We start from the raw sequence: 18,914 nt of genomic DNA, 5'->3' as shown, positions 1-18,914 counted from the left end.
ATTAACAGTCTGCAGTGGGGCACTGTGTCAGATGCTTTTTGGAAATCTACTAATATGAAATCTGTATGTTGCCCTTCATCCACAACTTGCAGGGTATCATGTGAAAAAACGGCAAGCTGAGTTTCGCACAAGCGAAAACTATACTGATTTTGGGGCATAAGCTTTTTGATTTCAAGGAAATTGATTATATTGAAACTGAGAATATATACAAGACTTCTGCAGCAAACCAATGCTAAGGATATTGATTTGTAATTTTTCTGGTCTGTTCTTTTACCCTTCCAACATACCTTAGTCACCTGCACTTTTTTCCAGTTGCTTGGGAACTTTCTGCTGGCTGAGAGATTACAATAAATGCAAACTAAGAGACAGAGCAATACCCCAGAATACTCTTTATAAAACCAAATTGGGGACATTTGTTTTCAACTCTTTCAGCTACTTCACTACACCAATGGTACCTATTACAATGTCCTCCATACGGGAGTCTGTGTAACAGTGAAATGACTGTATGCTTGTATGATCCTCCTCCTCAAATGAAATTTAAAACCGGCTTTCCTTTTGCCATCTTATACTGCCACAACAGACTGATCAATGAATGACTATACAGAAGCCTTTGATCTGCTTAGTGAATGTATGTAGGACAAGAATTTTCTTGGGTTCTTGCAAGATCTTTCACCAAACTATGACAGCTGAAGTTGTTGTATGCTTTGCACATCAATCTTTTTACAGATCCACGGATTTCTAATAATTTACAGCTGTCAAAATTTCTGCATTCTTATTTGAACTGGCAGTACAAAAATCTATATTTTCTCACCATTTTACAAATTTTGTTGTTAAACCATGGTTCGTCTTTTCCATCCTGAATCCAGTTACTTGGTACATACTTCTCCACAGTGCGATTTATATTCAGTTTAAACTTCACCCATAATTCCTCTACACCCATTATATTGGAATTAAACTATGTCCATTCACTGTTTAAGTGGGAAGCAAACAACAGCTTACCTGATCTTTCCAGCATAATAACTCTCCTAGCCTTTTTGACAGATTTAACTTTAGTAGCCATGGTCGCTTTGATATCATGATCACTAATCTGTATCTCTATACTGACATTGTCGATAACATCAAGCCTTTTTGTAGCTACAAGGTCTACAATGTTTCCATGGCTTGTGGGTCACTGAACTAGCTGCTCAGGACAGTTTCTGGAGAATATTTCCACAACTACTTTATAAGACAGTCTGTCCTTACCACGTGCAAGGAGTACATAGCTGTCTCAATCTCCGCTCTGCAGATGAAAGTCGCCTCCAACTTATACTGCATGCTTTGGGTATTTCCAGGTCCATGAGCACAGACTTTATTTGAATGAGTCTAAAAGTTTCATGGCTTATAAAAACATCCAATAATTAATTTGCCTTCATCCCCCCTCCCAGGCAGATACAACGAGTGCACACTGGACTTCTTTCCAGCCCTGGACATTATTTCCCTCAGGGGATCCATAATGCACCTGTCATTTAAATTTCTGTGTGCCTGATAAGACCCTGTTGAAGGAGTGCCCACCTTTCCACTCACAGAGTGAATGGGCGAGGCCAGACAGATAGCCTCCACATCGATACCCTGCCCTGAGCAGAGTGAATGCACTGAAAGTACAGATCATCCTGTTCCTGTTCCTGTTTTACCTGTAGCTGCAGTCGTTTTTGTTGCTGTTCAGTGATATTAACAAATGCTGCCTCTATCTTTGACATATAATCTTGTCCATACAAACTGTCTACAACCAGATGCTGCTCTGCATTCATAATGTTAATGGTCACTGATATTGCAGCTGTCTTGCACAGATGAGACTAATACCTTATCATCATTTGCTGTAACCACATCAAATAAATACTTTTATGGTTACAGTATTTACTGGCTAACAAAGAATTAATACAATTTACGTCACTGGATCCATGTATCTGTGAAAAATTAAACTCCACAAGAAAAATAAGTGAAGTAGAAGTAAATGATACAATAACTTCCACAATTCAATCAATGACACTTGATGTCATGAACAAGTTCAGCATGTTCCTTATGAAAGAGGACATGGTAGGCTCAAATATCTCTAGGAAAAATTTCTGTGTTAATCACCTATAGTCAAATACTGCTGGCAGAGTCAAAGCCCTATGGCCAGTATAGCAGGGCGAGATGATGAATTCAGCAGAGTCCAACAAAGTGGAGTGTTACTGTGAACATAGTTGAGCAGCAGATGTAGTGATAATATGATGGCATAGTACAGCTTATGAACAGCTTCAGCTGCCAGTCTGAAGAGAAACTGACTTCGAACTGCTCTACAGTTTCTTATATTGCTATCTTCATAGGCCCACTAGTGGTTGATCTGTGTGGTTGGTGGCCAGGTTGTGTAGTTATCACCTGCAGCAGAATCATAAAATTTATAATGTACACGATCTCTGCCATCGATGTGTCTCGGTCTATTGGTAGCAAAGATATAAGACTCTGAGACAAAAAGATTGATTTTTGTTATGTTTATGTATCTCTTAAATGACTTGTGCTGTATCATTTCAACAGAAATCATGCACATGAACTATGGAACACAGAATTAGCTAACAACTATCAATCTTTTGTAAACCAGATTTTTGCTGTATGCTACAGAAAGAAAGTCATATGAATAAACCCCAAGCCACAGAAGTCATTTCTAATGTTGTAGATATCAAAACTCGATTAAGCTCTAGACTTCCTTTGTCATTAAAAATTATCAAATATGCCATGTACAGGGTGCCCCACTCAAACCTCCCAGGTTTCAAAGACCCAGGGAAAGAAAAAACCATAGTAGATACGACAATGAAAAATGCACCACATTGTAGAGCATCTCAAAGAATTTATTTATTTATCATAAATGCACCTCTACATGTGAACCATTTGTGGCACGAAGAATATCGAGTCTGTATTCAATTTCTAGCCAAGTTCTTTGTAACATTTCCTCTGTTATTGTTGCAATCGCATTAGTGATACGATGTCGCAACGTAGGAATATCGTCTACTTTGGTCGCATACACATGGTTCGGCACGAATCCCCACATGAGGAAATCAAGCAGCGTAATGTCGGGTGAACGTGATGGCCAGGCAATGGGTCCTCCGCGTCCGATCCAACAATTGGGAAATTTCCTATCCAGGAACTTGCGAACGTCTGTTGTCCAATGCAACGGAGTTCCGGCTTGTTAAAAAATGATGTTGGGTTGCAAGTCTTGTATCTGGGGGAACACAAACTGCTCCAACATGTCCAGATACACTGACCCATTCACTGTTTATTCCACAGAGAAGAACAGTCCAACAATCCTGCCGTGCATTAGCCCACACCAGATGTTTAATTTAGGGCTCTCACGAACATGTTGAATGACAATGTACGGATTTTGTGAACCCCAATCTGGACATTATGCCTATTGACCCATCCTGATAGATGAAAGGTTGCCTCATCTGAGAATAAACATCTTTCCAGGAAGCTGGCATACATATTAATATGCTGCAGCATATCCGCAGCAAATTGTTGTCGACATGGTTTGTCGTTCGGCGTCAGACGTTGCAGAATTTGCACTTTGTAAGCACACATATGAAGACACTGGTGAACTATACAATGCAATGTTGATCGAGGTACATCAAGTCGCCTAGATGCTTGACGAATTGATTTATGTGGGCTTCTGAGAAACGTTTGTCTGATGCCAGAATGAGATTTTCACTCTGCAGCGGAGTGTGCGCTGATATGAAACTTCCTGGCAGATTAAAACTGTGTGCCCGACCGAGACTCGAACTCGGGACCTTTGCCTTTCACGCGCAAGTGCTCTACCATGTGAGCTACCGAAGCACGACTCACGCCCGGTACTCACAGCCTTACATCTGCCAGTACCTCGTCTCCTACCTTCCAAACTTTACAGAAGCTCTCCTGCGAACCTTGCAGAACTAGCACTGCTGAAAGAAAGGATATTGCGGAGACATGGCTTAGCCACAGCCTGGGGGATGCTTCCAGAATGAGATTTTCACTCTGCAGCGGAGTGTGTGCTGATATGAAACTTCCTGGCAGATTAATACTGTGTGCCCGACCGAGACTCGAACTCGGGACCTTTGCCTTTCGCGGGCAAGTGCTCTACCATGTGAGCTACCGAAGCACGACTCACGTCCGGTACTCACAGCCTTACTTCTGCCAGTACCTGTCTGATGTCCTCGACTGTCTCTTCTCAAACTCCGTAACGTGCACTGCCAGAATGTTGCAGAACACTTCCTGTTGCCAGAAACTTCCTATGCCATTCCTTAATTGTTTGCACATCAGGTGGATCACATTCATACACATGACGATAATTTCTTTGCACAGTAATTGGCGATTTTGTTTCTGCAAACCACACTACTGCTTGTGCGCGCTGCTGTGGAGTCGCCATTTTCACTTCAAGCAACCATGCTGCACTCTGGCGATGATACTTGGCACTTCTGATGCAGGAATATAAATTCTTTGAGATGCTCTACAATGTGGTACATTTTTCATTGTCATTTCTACTGTGGTTTTTCTCTCCTGGGTCCTTGAAATCAGGGAGGTTTGAGTGGGACGCACAAGAAACAATAAATTGTTACGTCAAATGACTGGTCAGTCACAAAAACTATCAGTGAATCCATTGGAGGTCTTTGGCATTTACAAAGCAGGAACAGAAAAGGGAGGTAATGACAGTGGCACGTAAAGTGCCCTCCACCACACACCGTTGGGTGGCTTGCGAAGTATAAATGTAGATGTAGACGTATATGTATAAATGGAACTTTCAAGTCTTCACCACAGTGTAGCTTTGCTACGCTAATAAAGTAGGCTGTACGTCGGAACGAATGACGCCTGCCGCTTGGGTTCTGAGGCCATCCTTGGTTCCTTCCGGCGGCTGGCTGATTTGGTGAAGACAACCAGCATCGCACGCGGAGTGCAAGCTGAGCTTAATATCTGCAGCATAGTGCCCCGAGTCGATCGCGGTCCTCTGGTTTGGAGCCGTGTGGAGGGTCTAAACCAGAGGCTCAGACGACTCTGCGACTATAATGGTTGCAAATTCATCGACCTCCATTATTGGGTGGAGAACTGTAGGGCCCCCCTAGACAGGTCAGGCGTGCACTACACACCGGAAGCAGCTACTAGGGTAGCAGAGTACGTGTGGCGTGCACACGGGGGTTTTTTAGGTTAGAGGGACCCCCCCTTGGGCGAAACGATAAAATACCTGACGGCTTACCAGAGAGGACATTATCATCGTTGATAAAGAACGTCCGTCCTCAGAGACCAAAAACAGGAAAAGTTAACGTAATATTGGTAAACTGCAGGAGTATCCAGGGCAAGGTTCCTGAATTAGTATCTCTTATTGAAGGAAATAGTGCGCATATAGTATTAGGAACGGAAAGTTGGTTAAAACCGGAAGTGAACAGTAACGAAATCCTAGACACAGAATGGAATATATACCGCAAGGATAGGATAAACGCCAATGGTGGAGGAGTATTTATAGGAGTAAAGAATTCAATAATATCCAGTGAAGTTATTAGCGAATGCGAATGTGAAATAATCTGGGTTAAGCTAAGTATCAAAGGTGGGTCAGATATGATAGTCGGATGCTTCTATAGACCACCTGCATCAGCAACCGTAGTAGTTGAGCGCCTCAGAGAGAACCTGCAGAACGTTGTGAAGAAGTTTCGTGATCATACTATTGTAATAGGGGGAGACTTCAATCTACCAGGTATAGAATGGGATAGTCACACAATCAGAACTGGAGCCAGGGACAGAGACTCTTGTGACATTATCCTGACTGCCTTGTCCGAGAATTACTTCGAGCAGATAGTTAGAGAACCAACTCGTGAAGCTAACGTTTTAGACCTCATAGCAACAAATAGACCGGTACTTTTCGACTCCGTGAATGTAGAAGAGGGTATCAGTGATCATAAGTCAGTGGTTGCATCAATGACTACAAGTGTAATAAGAAATGCCAAGAAAGGAAGGAAAATATATTTGCTTAACAAGAGTGATAGGGCACAAATCGCAGAATATCTGAGTGACCACCATCAAACGTTCATTTCTGAGGAAGAGGATGTGGAACAAAAATGGAAAAAATTCAGAAACATTGTCCAGTACGCCTTAGATAAGTTCGTACCGACTAAGGTCCAAAGCGAGGGGAAAGATCCACCGTGGTATAACAATCATGTACGAAAGGTACTACGGAAACAAAGAAAGCTTTATCATAGGTTTAAGAGTAGTCGAATCATAGCTGATAAGGAAAAGCTGAACGAAGCGAAAAAGAGCGTAAAGTGAGCAATGAGAGAAGCATTCAACGAATTCGAACATAAAACATTGGCAAACAATCTAAACAAGAACCCTAAAAAGTTTTGGTCATATGTAAAATCGGTAAGCGGATCTAAATCCCCTATTCAGTCACTCGTTGACCACGATGGCACTGAAACAGAGGACGACCGAAGAAAGGCAGAAATACTGAATTCAGTGTTCCGAAACTGTTTCACTGCGGAAAATCGTAACATGGTCCCTGACTTCAGCCGTTGCACGGACGCCAAAATGGAAAATTTTGAAATAAACGATATCCGAATTGAAAAACAACTGCTATCACTTAGTAGCGGAAAAGCATCCGGACCAGACGAGATACCCTTAAGATTCTACAGTGATTATGCTAAAGAACTTGCCCCCTTTCTATCAGCAATTTATCGTAGATCGCTGGAAGAACGTAAAGTACCTAGCGACTGGAAGAAAGCGCAGGTCGTTCCCATTTTCAAGAAGGGTCATAAATCAGATGCGAATAATTATAGGCCTATTTCGCTTACGTCAATCTGTTGTAGAATAATGGAACATGTTTTGTGTTCTCGTATTATGACGTTCTTAGATAATACAAATCTCCTTCATCATAACCAACATGGATTCCGCAAACAGAGATCATGTGAAACTCAGCTCGCCCTATTTGCCCAAGAAATTCACAGTGCCGTAGACACTGGCGAGCAGATTGATGCCGTATTCCTGGACTTCAGGAAGGCATTTGATACGGTTCCGCACTTACGTTTAGTGAAAAAAATACGAGCTTACGGAATATCGGACCAGGTTTGTGATTGGATTCAGGATTTCCTAGAAGAAAGAACACAACATGTCATTCTTAACGGTTCAAAATCTGCAGATGTAGAGGTAATTTCGGGAGTACCGCAAGGAAGCGTGATAGGACCTTTATTGTTTACAATATACATAAATGACTTAGTTGACAACATCGGTAGCTCCGTGAGGCTATTTGCAGATGACACGGTTGTCTACAAGATAGTAGCAACATCAGAAGACTCGTACGTACTCCAGGAAGACCTGCAGAGGATTAATGCATGGTGCGACAGCTGGCAGCTTTCCCTAAACGTAGATAAATGTAATATAATGCGCATACATAGGGGCAGAAATCCATTCCAGTACGATTATGCCATAGGTGGTAAATCATTGGAAGCGGTAACGACCGTAAAATACTTAGGAGTTACCATCCGGAGCGATCTGAAGTGGAATGATCACATAAAACAAATAGTGGGAAAAGCAGGCGCCAGGTTGAGATTCATAGGAAGAATTCTAAGAAAATGTGACTCATCGACGAAAGAAGTAGCTTACAAAACGCGTGTTTGTCCAATTCTTGAGTGTTGCTCATCAGTATGGGACCCTTACCAGGTTGGATTAATAGAAGAGATAGACATGATCCAGCGAAAAGCAGCGCGATTCGTCATGGGGACATTTAGTCAGCGCGAGAGCGTTACGGAGATGCTGAACAAGCTCCAGTGGCGGACACTTCAAGAAAGGCGTTACGCAATACGGAGAGGTTTATTATCGAAATTACGAGAGAGCACATTCCAGGAAGAGATGGGCAACATATTACTACCGCCCACATATATCTCGCGTAATGATCACAACGAAAAGATCCGAGAAATTAGAGCAAATACGGAGACTTACAAGCAGTCGTTCTTCCCACGCACAATTCGTGAATGGAACAGGGAAGGGGGGATCAGATAGTGGTACAATAAGTACCCTCCGCCACACACCGTAAGGTGGCTCGCGGAGTATAGATGTAGATGTAGATGAGTGATGAATACAACAGCATATGCTGACTGTTCCTATGACCTATGACATTTGTCTCAAATAATCACAAGGACAAATATGTCAGTAACATATATGCCGTAAAGAGTTAAATCATGCAAGAATACCAATGTTTCATTCCAATGCCTCTTTCTGACAATACACAAATATGATAAGCAAGCAAGTTGTGGAAGATACAACCACCACCTGAATGAAATCCACAAACTATCTGTAATAGTTGTGCAACGAGATAGGTAGACAATTTAATTTACAATGTAACCACCTGACTAGCAACTAAACATTAATCATGCACCACAAGCAAAAAACAGTGAAACAAATCAAAATTTCTAACTTGAGTTCGATGCATAATTTTTGTTCACATAGGACACACAGCTGAAGAATATGGAAAATTAGTAATTTCAATTTCCATAACTGAAAGACACAGTCAAATTTTGCTGGTTTCACTAATTAATGAGCCATGTACAGACAAGGAACTTTCCAAAATCAATTTACTGCTGTTACAAATTGATCTCTATTGAAGAAATATTAAAATTTCTTTGCGAAATATGCAACATATGCAGAATACAGTTATGCCTAAAAGATCATCTAGAAAACTACAGCAGAATTTTATTTTAACTGAGAGGACGGATAAGGAAATGCCAACATTTTCCACACAATCATAGGAAAATAATGATATAAACAAAGTATCTGAATGAGTTAAAATTTCAAAAATGGTAGAGTTAAAGAACTGTCCAGGAGTAGCAACACTCCCACATCTCAGTAATTTCGGGTTTATTTAGTAACCAGGGTAGCAGTTGGCTCCAACCCTGGGTTAGCATTGGTGTCTTCTCCACACCAGTTGCCACTGTATCACATTCTGCACAGTTCCTAAATAAACCCAGACTTAATGAAAAAAGAAAAAGAAAAAAATCCGTACCAGGATGAACAATGATGAGGTACACTGATAATTATGGAACTGTAAAGAACCTGCACACTTGATGCACTACGAGGAGCTGCCACAAGAAGGTAATCAGTGGCTCCCCAGCTTCAACACAAAGACTGGGTATGGACTGCAGACTGATCTGTTACTGTTTGGTGATGTCCCCAGATGTGTTAATCCATCAAGTTTCAGATGTGAATCGAGGACAGCAATATTTTTTCTGATAATTTGGTTGATAATCATACAGCCATCTCCATGGTGAGTCAGAGACTGAATCAAAACCACTTGACACATTAATATCTGTGGTTTAAATGTGAGCATGCCAGAAATAAGGAAGTTGGCACAAGAGTGTCAGAGACAGATAGTTTTCTTAGACAGATAAAATCCTATCTAACAAGTGCCGAGTAGGCAAATCCACAGCACTTACGAACTATGTGGTTAATTATTGGAATTGATGGCATGTATTTGAATGCCAGAGCATGGACTCAGAACAATAATTCTTTTGAGAGAGCACAGACATGAATTACTGATTTCCATGAATTGTTGAGCTGGAAACCCTCATCTCAGTTGAGCAAGTTGTCTGTTAATTGTATTTCCACACTAGATCAGAATAGGATGAGGCATTAGCCAGTATCTTGGCTTTCCAATAGTCTATGAAATTACCAAAGGAAACTTAAGGTTCAAACACTACAAATTTATTGGTCCATAGAAGGTGGGTGAGTGTCTGGTGTTCAATGCACCATTCTTGTACAGTACGCATTGTTTCTCCTATGTAACTTTTATCATACTGACAAGAAATTTCATAAACATGTCTTCTGTAAAAGGACATCCCAAAAGAGCTGGCATCCTGGCCGGTGGGTGGAGGATCATACCTACTTTATGCTGCTTCAGTATTCTGGCAATTTTTAAACAATCTTTTTCCACATATGGTAGAAAGTCTGTAAAATTTCTCTCTCCTCCCTCTCATTCTTTCTTTGGTTGGCATGGTGTTTTCATCAGCACAGCTCTCTTAATCTGACGTTTTGTAAATACACTTTTACTGAGTATCTCTTCGAAGTGTACCAACTCTTCCTGCAAGGTGACCACAAAGAAATGATTCAAAAATTTTCTGATATTCCCAGGTTTTCCATTAAAGTTTGTAATACTTCCCCTGATTCTGAAATTTTATTTGTATTATGAAGACAAAGTTTCAATTGTTTTCTAACTGTCAATAATAAAATCTGATATAAAACACACAAAAATTACATTTGTTTAACCCTTTCACAGGCCGTGGGGGATATACGAGTACTTCCAACTAAATGTATTTCTTTACAGCAGTTGAGGGAACATGTTTTACCACCACTGTACACTCCTGGAATCTAGTGGCAGTCCGCTGCACCAGCTATAGTTTCTCTTTGTTGTGAATTTTAGCCTTCAGAACTGTGGGAAGTATCTATCCCACTAAACAGTGGTGTTTTAATGATTATACGGATGTATGGTCACCACCAAAGTAGTTTCTGGAAGTGGCTTGGGAAGTATATTTACAACAAAATTAATCTGTCATTTGTGGTCCTTGGGAAGCACACTTACCAAAAACTTATGGGATATCCCAAATCTTTTGGCAATACATCTCTGAAAAATTTATGATTTACATTTGGTCCATCAAATGAGATTTGTAAAATTTCATGAAGGTATATAAGAAGTAGAAGCATTTTCTTGAATGACGGGGCGAGGTCAAAAGCTCTTGTATGACAGAGAAAAGTAAATGTTAAGTATTGTGTACAAACTTCATTTTTTTTTTCATGGCTCCACAATCTGACATTTATATCTATTTGAGTTTATTGACAAACTTTACTGAGAGACTTATCAAATCCTATAACAAAATCATTACAAGAAGTTATAGAATCCCTCAGTCTACCTTTATTATAAAGTGTAATCTCATAAAGAATTGAGTATGCAATTTTACTTTGCTGCAGTACAATTTTTCTGGCTGGTTCGCTATTGTTGAACATCTTTTTAAGAAAGAGTGTGTTACTTCCAAAACTTCAAACCTGTCAATCAACCAATAGCTTTGAAAGCGTGCTGACATGCTAAATGCAACAGCCTGAAATTTAAAACAAAATAAAATATTTAATGATTTGACATTTTTACTATTACAGTATTTACCCGACAATATAAACGACACACTCCTTTCAGGTGCTGCGAGTTGTGCTGTTGTGTGTACCTGCTGCCTAGATTCCAACTAGACTGAACTATTGTTACTTTCACGCCACTAGTTACAGCAGAGTTTGACTCCCGATACCCACCATGGCCTTGCTGGTCTTTTGTTTTTCAGAGTCCACACTGAAATTCGATGAAACTTAAATCATCACATCTTTCGCCAGCTCGGGTGGACGTGATGGCTAGCGAGATCTTAATGAATTGAGTGCTGCATCCCAAGCCTTATTTGAGTTGACCCTCTGTTCTTATTTGTGAGGTTTTCACACATCATCACTTTGAAAGACTCCTTAAATATGTCATCCAGGAAATTCGGCATTTCCACCACAGTAATAGTCTCTTCTTATTTAATTTCATGATTATATTCAATGTACTGCTCAGCAACATCTGCTTTGCTTTGTTGTTTAGTCGTGTGTGTCACTGATATTCCTTGCATCTCTCCTTGACTGCTCTAATAGAAATATGAGGAGACCCTATTGTGGTGCAACTGCCACATTTCTGGGACAGTGTAATTAAGGAGTCTATCGAAATAAAGATGTATGAAAAACCTAATAAATCAGGACTCAGGTTTCATTTTAAACAAGGCTTGGGGTCTGGCACTCAATTTATTAAGATCTCACCAGCAGTACCACCCACCAGAGGAGGGAAACACTGACAGAGCATGTGTTTTGAGAAATATCAGTGCAGGCTCTGATAAACAAAAGAGTATCAAAGGGCACAGTGGCCAATATGAGTCAAACTCTACTGTAAATAGCACGAGACCATGAATGGTTTTCAGTCTAGTCGGAGTCCAGGCAACAAGTACACATAAAAGCACAACATGTAGCACCTGAATAAGCTGACTGGATTGGTTGTTGAAATATTGTGCATAAAATGGGAACAACTTGGTTGAACTCCTGGAAACACACCATTAATCTGACTGGTTCTGCTGGTATTTCATATTGGTGTCTTCCTTTCTATGATTGCTCCACATGGTAACTGGATTCATAGTGATATGTGGTGGTGGTGGTGGTGGTGGTGGTGGTGGTGATGGTGATGGTGATGATGATAAGGTTGTGGATACACAACAGCAAGGTCTTTAGTACCCACACAAAAATGTAATGAGACAGGTGGGGAGGAAGACTGTAAAATTACTAAAATGAGAACTGTGAATAAAAATGTAAAGAAAGTCCTAACCACTTACACACAACACACACACACACACACACACACACACACACACACACACACAAAATCAGGCTGTCTGATCTAACGCATGGTAAAAATGGAAAAAGCTAAGAAAAAAATAAAAGAAGACAGCATTTACCTGTGGCTGGCTGATTGCCAGAATAAAAGAGGCCAAGCCAGCAAATCTGTAACACACTAAAATCTCCAGCGTAAAAGCTCAGGCCAGTGTCCAGACATATCAAAAAATTTTAAAAGCACACTCGCCTTGACATTAGATAAAATAGAAGACAGATCCCCAGGTCCTTGTGCCGGAGTAAAAAGCCACATGTTAGGGGATAGTGCTCAACGATGAGCACAACTTGCCGGAGCAGCCGGCATGAGGATCGCCACAGCTTATTGTCTGTCACTGCCTGCCACTCCTCCTCAGAACAATATGGAGCTGCAACCCACCAGTGAAATGACAGCCGGTGGCAGAATGGTGAATTCTGATACATTATGTTCCCTGCAGACCTCCTTGGCATCTTTGTCAGCCTGTTCATTTCCCCGAATTCCCACATGCCCTGGTACACAGCAGAATGACACCTTCTTCCCCCACTGCTGTATGAGCTGGGCCAATTTCTCTGCTGGGTACATGTGCTGCAACGATTTTAGAGCACTAAATGAATCAGAGTAGATGAGAAACTGTTTTCCCTGAAGACATTTCAACTGTTCAGTGCCATCAGGATCAAATGAAGCTCTGTAGAAAAGACAGTGTAGGTGTGGGGAAGGTGAATCCCGAATACATGTTCAGGGAATACAACTGAATAACCAAGGGAGTCCCCCCATTGTAAGTCCTCTGTGTACCTTACTGTACAACCATGATGCCTATCTAAAATTATAAACAGAGATTAAAATGTGAAAGTGGGAGTGCACTCTTTCTGAAAATGCATTAAGTCTACAATAGTTCCAGGCCAAGGTGGAAATCTGCTCCAACCTTGGTGTAAAACATTAAAACCAGCCACACCTGTCACTGAAGGGCAATCTTTCATGTGAATCCCATAGCACCTAGCTGCTAAGTGTCAAGTATGGAACAGCATTTCTTGGTGGCCAAGCAGTAGTATGGTATGCAGGTGTGTATGTAGTAGACAGTATTTTACAGGCTTGTGGCACCATGAGGAGTCATCACCAGATGTGAAGCGATGGCTCACCTGTCTCAACACAGAGGCTCAGCATGGAGCTGGTCTGAAAGGCCTCAGTAGCCAGCCTAAATCCTTCATGATTCACCATGACCAACATCTTTAAACAAGATGGTCCTGCAGACCCATACACCGTGCACCCATAATCGAGGGCTCTGTACAACTGGAGGAGGCAAATTCTGGCTGAACCCCATGAATTGTGACTAAGACATTTTAAAATGCTTAGTGCTTTCAGGGGGTGTCTTTTCAGGTCCCTAAGGTGTGGCAACCACATAAGTTTCAAGCCAAATGTGAGGTCCAGAAACCTCACCGTGTCTTTAAAATTAAGGACAGCATCCCTCATCAACAACTGAAGAAAGTGTAAAACCAAACTAGAACAGTTAAAAAGGATGCACACAAACTTTTCAGTTGAGAATTTAACACCTTTCTTCTCGGCCCATTCATTCAGCCGTCGAAGAGTCAGTTGCAACTGACAAGTTGTTGTTGCAAGGCTTGAAAAGGAACAAAAGACAAGAGAAGTCGTGAACACAAACAGAACACTGCAAAGGATATTTAAAAACAGATGTGATACTATCAATAGTTACTGCTAAGACAGTCACCCCTCAAACATTACCTTGAGGGACACTGTTCTCCTGCTCAAAGCGGTCACAGAGGATGACACTAGCTCATGTCTCAAATAGTGTGATGAGAGGAAGGACCACATAAATATAAGGAGACATCCTCAGAAACCACATTCATGAAGCAGCCCACAAATAATATGCTGCCAAGTAGTACCACGGGCCTTCTTGATGTCAAAAAATACACCCAGAAGGTGGATGAGGCACTCAATGGTTCCATCACACACACTTCTTAGTCCGTAGTGCCCACAGAAGTGTCATTATATCCGTCTGATAAAACTAGTGTTGAGTGGTCTGACAGCTTTCATGTTTTCTGCTTTTTATTCTGTGCTTAATTTTTGGGGATAAAGGTGGGGGTGTAACTATTGAACAAATCCTAGAGGACTTGTCTTTGACTGTTGTTCACATAAGTGCGGTTTGCTGTTCACTATTCGTAAGTAGTGGCTTCATTAGCTTCTTGGAGCAGGTAATTTGTTTCACGCATACTGCACTTCTAAAAGCGCATTTGCAGGTATACTTTTCCTTTTTTCAATATTTGTATAGTCTGTGTCAGTAAAGTAACTTTTTGTGGCAACTTTTTCACTTTGTTTGCAAGTAATATTGGACACAATGTACTGAACTCACTTGGTCATTTCCTGAATCTTTTTCTCCTCCAAAGAAACAAGAAAATCCCAGTTTCAGATAGCACAGTTCCCATAACACTTGAGGGGGGAGCTGAACATGCAGCAGCAAGCTCATGCACAGCTTTTTCACAATTTCAACAAGTTGTCTGACCAGCATAGTGCATCATCAGAAATGCTGACATTTTAAGCACCTTACTGGCTTTGATATGTATGGCCAGACTCTTAAATAAACAAACCCTGTTTTGATATATTCAAGAACAACAGACATATTAAAAATCATAATAAATGCAGTTGCCTTTTGCAATAAGTCATTGATATGGTGGGGAGGTGGTGTGAAACACATCACATTACTTTAAAACATGCCTTTGAAAACAAAGGCACAAGAGTCTTCCCTATAACAATGGGTCCTGAATCAATCTTGGTTCCACTGTTGTGGCACAGCCACCTGACTGAAGAGTTTTGCCTTTGTCTGCTCCCCCCCCTTTTTTTCTAGCCAAGATTGTAACAACGTGGCAGCAGAGGGGGCTGGTTGATTTGCTTCAGCGGACTTCACATTTCATTACTTTTGTGAAAAGGCCCTCATCAGACTAGACAGAGAACATTAACATATGATAGTCTGATGGCTTTTGATACACAGTTTATCTGTTTGGTGTTTTTCTTCCTATGTCAGTGCTGGCAGTAAGACATTTCAGTACACTGCTTTTTGGATATTTTGCTGCTCTCTGTTATATGAGATGATATTTTATTTATTTATTTGTCCAAGGATCATTCACAATGACACAGGATCTGTCAAGGTAATACAACACCAATCAATGGGACAAAATACAACACACAGCATACATAACATGCTTTAAGAGGATAAGATAGGAGGAGTACAGAGATAGGACAGGTGGTATAGTTTATCAGAAACTATTAGGTTTCAAACATGAATGTCTTCATGGAGCAGAGAGTTTAATTTCAAACAGAAAGAGGGATATTGAAGAAATTCAAATGAAAGGCAGAAAGATTATTAGGAAAATATTACGCCCCAAAATTACTGATGGAGAAACTTACAGGTTGAGAAGTAGTAAGGAAATAGAAGAATACACAGACATACATGGTGACATCAGAAAATGAAGACTTAAATTTTATGGGCACATTAAAAGAATGGCCCCCACTAGGTTGATAAAACAAATAGAAGAATTCTACAAAAACAGAAGTAAGGCCAAAACTGAGCCAATTAAATAGATCAGTGTGATTAAGGGGGATCTTAAAGTAGCCAGTATAACTAAGGCAGATGTTACAGATAAAAAAAAAACTTTCAGGCAAAATATATTCGCTTGAAAAGTTGGTCAGAGGGAAATTAGAAAATGATGAAAGAAGGAGACTTCATTGTGTAAGGATGAAAGAAATTCGGACACAAAGAAAGGCCAACCATCAAAAGTGGCATTGATGGATTGTGCCTCGCATGGTCCTATTGGGCCATTCATGAATAATAGTAATAGTAATAATAATAATAATAATAATAATAATAATAATAATAATAATGTTTCTTACATCAGTCATCTCTTCATCAGATAATTCTTATGTCAGTTCACAAAATATTGAGGCCAACTTAAGAGAATTGTCCTTTTCAACAATAATTGAGTATTTCCCTAACTTTTTTTCACTAAATAAGCCTTTCAATATGAGTGACTGCTGACTTCTCCATAAGCAACTCCACATTCCAAATTCATGTCAATAACTTTAGGCTTATAGTTACACATGCTATAACTTTTTTAAATAGAAGGGTGACACCACATCAAATGCCACTTTTTCTCTTTTAATCACAGTATGTATACACCCCTTTACAATTGATCCTTAACATCAGGAAGGAGGAATGTCAAACTCTTAGGTGCCTGGGAATAGTTTCAACAGCCCATCCAACACACTGCAGGATTTTTGGTAGAGAGAGACTTAGTTTCACCTTCCCTGGACAAGTTTAACAACTGATTTGTAACACAGGTCCCAGAGGTTACCTACAGAAGAGTTTTGCTGTCCATCCTATTGGCACACAGCATGTCTTGAAGGGGGAGGGGGTCCACCATCTATGCTATCTAGGTAACTAGGCCAAGATCACAATTTTCTGTGATGCACAATGTTTGATCATCACACTTTATGATCTGTAAGGTGGTCGCCGAAGCACACTGGAGTTTATGGTTATAGAAATACTGCCTGAGCTCTCCAGCCTCTAGATCAGAAACCTCCACAGGACCATCAAACAGTACTCTGCCAAGAAAAGCCTGCTTGCAATATGACTTGTGGGTTACTGAATGCTACAGATATGGCAAGTATTATCTTCATTAGAGACTCAGCACAGGTCCAACTAGACAAGGATGGTAGTGCAAACTGACCATGCGATCTTAATGAGACTATCATGGCGTTTACCTGAAGTGATTTAGAAAAATCGTGAAAATTCAAAATCATTGTGAACGGAAGGAAATTTCAGCCATGTTCATTCAGAATATGAGCCCATGGCCTCAACCACAACTACACCTGGCTTGATAACAGGTGGAGAATTGTAACAAAATCATTGTACATGGTTTACTGCATGACCTTTCTAAAGTATAAGGTTACAAATCAGAAACACACTTTCAGACAAACTTACAAATGGAATGTAAGCGAACTTTCACTATGATACACACAATCTGGCACCTGCGTATCAAACATACAACCAAAATGTTGGCAAATCCCAAATTGATAACATGCAACAATCAGAATACTTTCTGAAGCATATAACTGCACACTTACTTATCTATAACTATCAATGAAACAAAAATGTATTAACAGCATTTAAATATAAACTCACATAAATAAGATAGCAGATGACCATCACCACTCTTTATGCTTCACAACTGGAATGGAACACAGTGGTGGTATAAACGGTCTCCATAATCATGAAGACCACCAAATTAAATCTGAAATGTGAAAGACGTGTGGAATTTAACACTTCTGCACTGAGGGAAATACTGCAACAATTCCAATAAAAAATTTACAAATTACGATTACCCAAATATTTGTGCTCTCTCTCTCTCTCTCTCTCTCTCTCTCTCTCTCTCTCTCTCTCTCTCTACAGGGCCATTCCATATAAAATCACAAACTGAAAAACACTTATATCACATTTCTCCAATCTGCTGAGAACCTAGTTTTGGTGTTAAAATATTCCTAGGGCTATAAGCGTTCTAATAAAATCAAAATATTAATGGGTTTTCTGTGAATGGATACACAAATAAATCAGAAACCAAATAACTTCTTACTGTGATGAAAAAACAAGTCATTCTAAGTAAGTTCAGTCATATCTGACACCCACTGCCTCAGATGCAGAGGTCTCAAATTAGCATATTTAAATATCAATTATTCTAGACAGACAAATTAATCTTAAGTGTGAAAAATTTATTTCATTTTATTAACTAACTGATTTTTGGAAGAATGTAATGTGTCACATTTATCCGTGCAGCTAACCACCAGCTCACAGCGATAAAGCATTCTGTGTGATTACAGTAGCATAATTGAAACTTGTAAATAAATGAAAACATTGCAACATCACTGTCATCAGTTGCTGAACATAACTGGCAAGCAACAATCAGTCCATTTGACCTCAGTTGCTCCTTGTCTTTCTGTGAGACAAGTCATATTTGTTTGTGGTGCAGCCATTTATCATTCTGTTTATAACATAGTGCATTTTTAATCAAAGTAGTGCTCATCAGTGGGTAGAATGTCAGATCTCTTAATCGGGCAGTTAGGTTAGAAAATTTAAAAAGGGAAATGGATAGGTTAAAATTAGACATAGTGGGAATTAGTGAAGTTCGGTGGTAGGATGAACAAGACTTCTGGTCAGGTGACTACAGGGTAATAAATACAAAATCAAATAGGAGTAATGCAGCAGTTGGTTCAATAATGAATAAAAAAATAGGAACACGGATAAGCTACTATGAACAGCATAGTGAATGCATTATTGTAGCCAAGATAGACACAAAGCCCACACCTACCAGAGTAGTACAAGTTTATATGCCAACTAGCTCTGCAGATGATGAAGAGATTGAAGAAATGTATGATGTGATAAAAGAAATTATTCAGATAGTTAAGGGAGGTG

General features: G+C 40.1%; 1 protein-coding gene across 6 annotated transcripts in view; it reads right to left on the bottom strand.

Moving 5' to 3' along the window:
• Window positions 1-18,914, bottom strand: part of LOC126184650 (Bardet-Biedl syndrome 2 protein homolog) — a 183,716-nt gene that overhangs the window by 146,905 nt on the left and 17,897 nt on the right. For 4 of the 6 annotated variants that reach the window (XR_007536856.1, XR_007536857.1, XM_049927126.1 and 1 more), the window contains exon 2: window positions 17,631-17,739. The exons of 1 other annotated variant lie outside the window; for it this stretch is intronic. The gene's annotated coding sequence lies outside the window, so the exon portion shown is untranslated. Of the gene's footprint in view, window positions 1-2,115; window positions 2,354-17,630; window positions 17,740-18,914 lie in introns of those variants that run through there. One more of the 6 variants, XM_049927128.1, reaches the window with a different exon arrangement.

The sequence above is a fragment of the Schistocerca cancellata genome, chromosome 4, assembly GCF_023864275.1.
Source record: "Schistocerca cancellata isolate TAMUIC-IGC-003103 chromosome 4, iqSchCanc2.1, whole genome shotgun sequence".
NCBI classification, from domain to species: Eukaryota; Metazoa; Arthropoda; class Insecta; order Orthoptera; family Acrididae; genus Schistocerca; species Schistocerca cancellata.
This window is presented reverse-complemented; position numbering and strand designations above follow the sequence as displayed.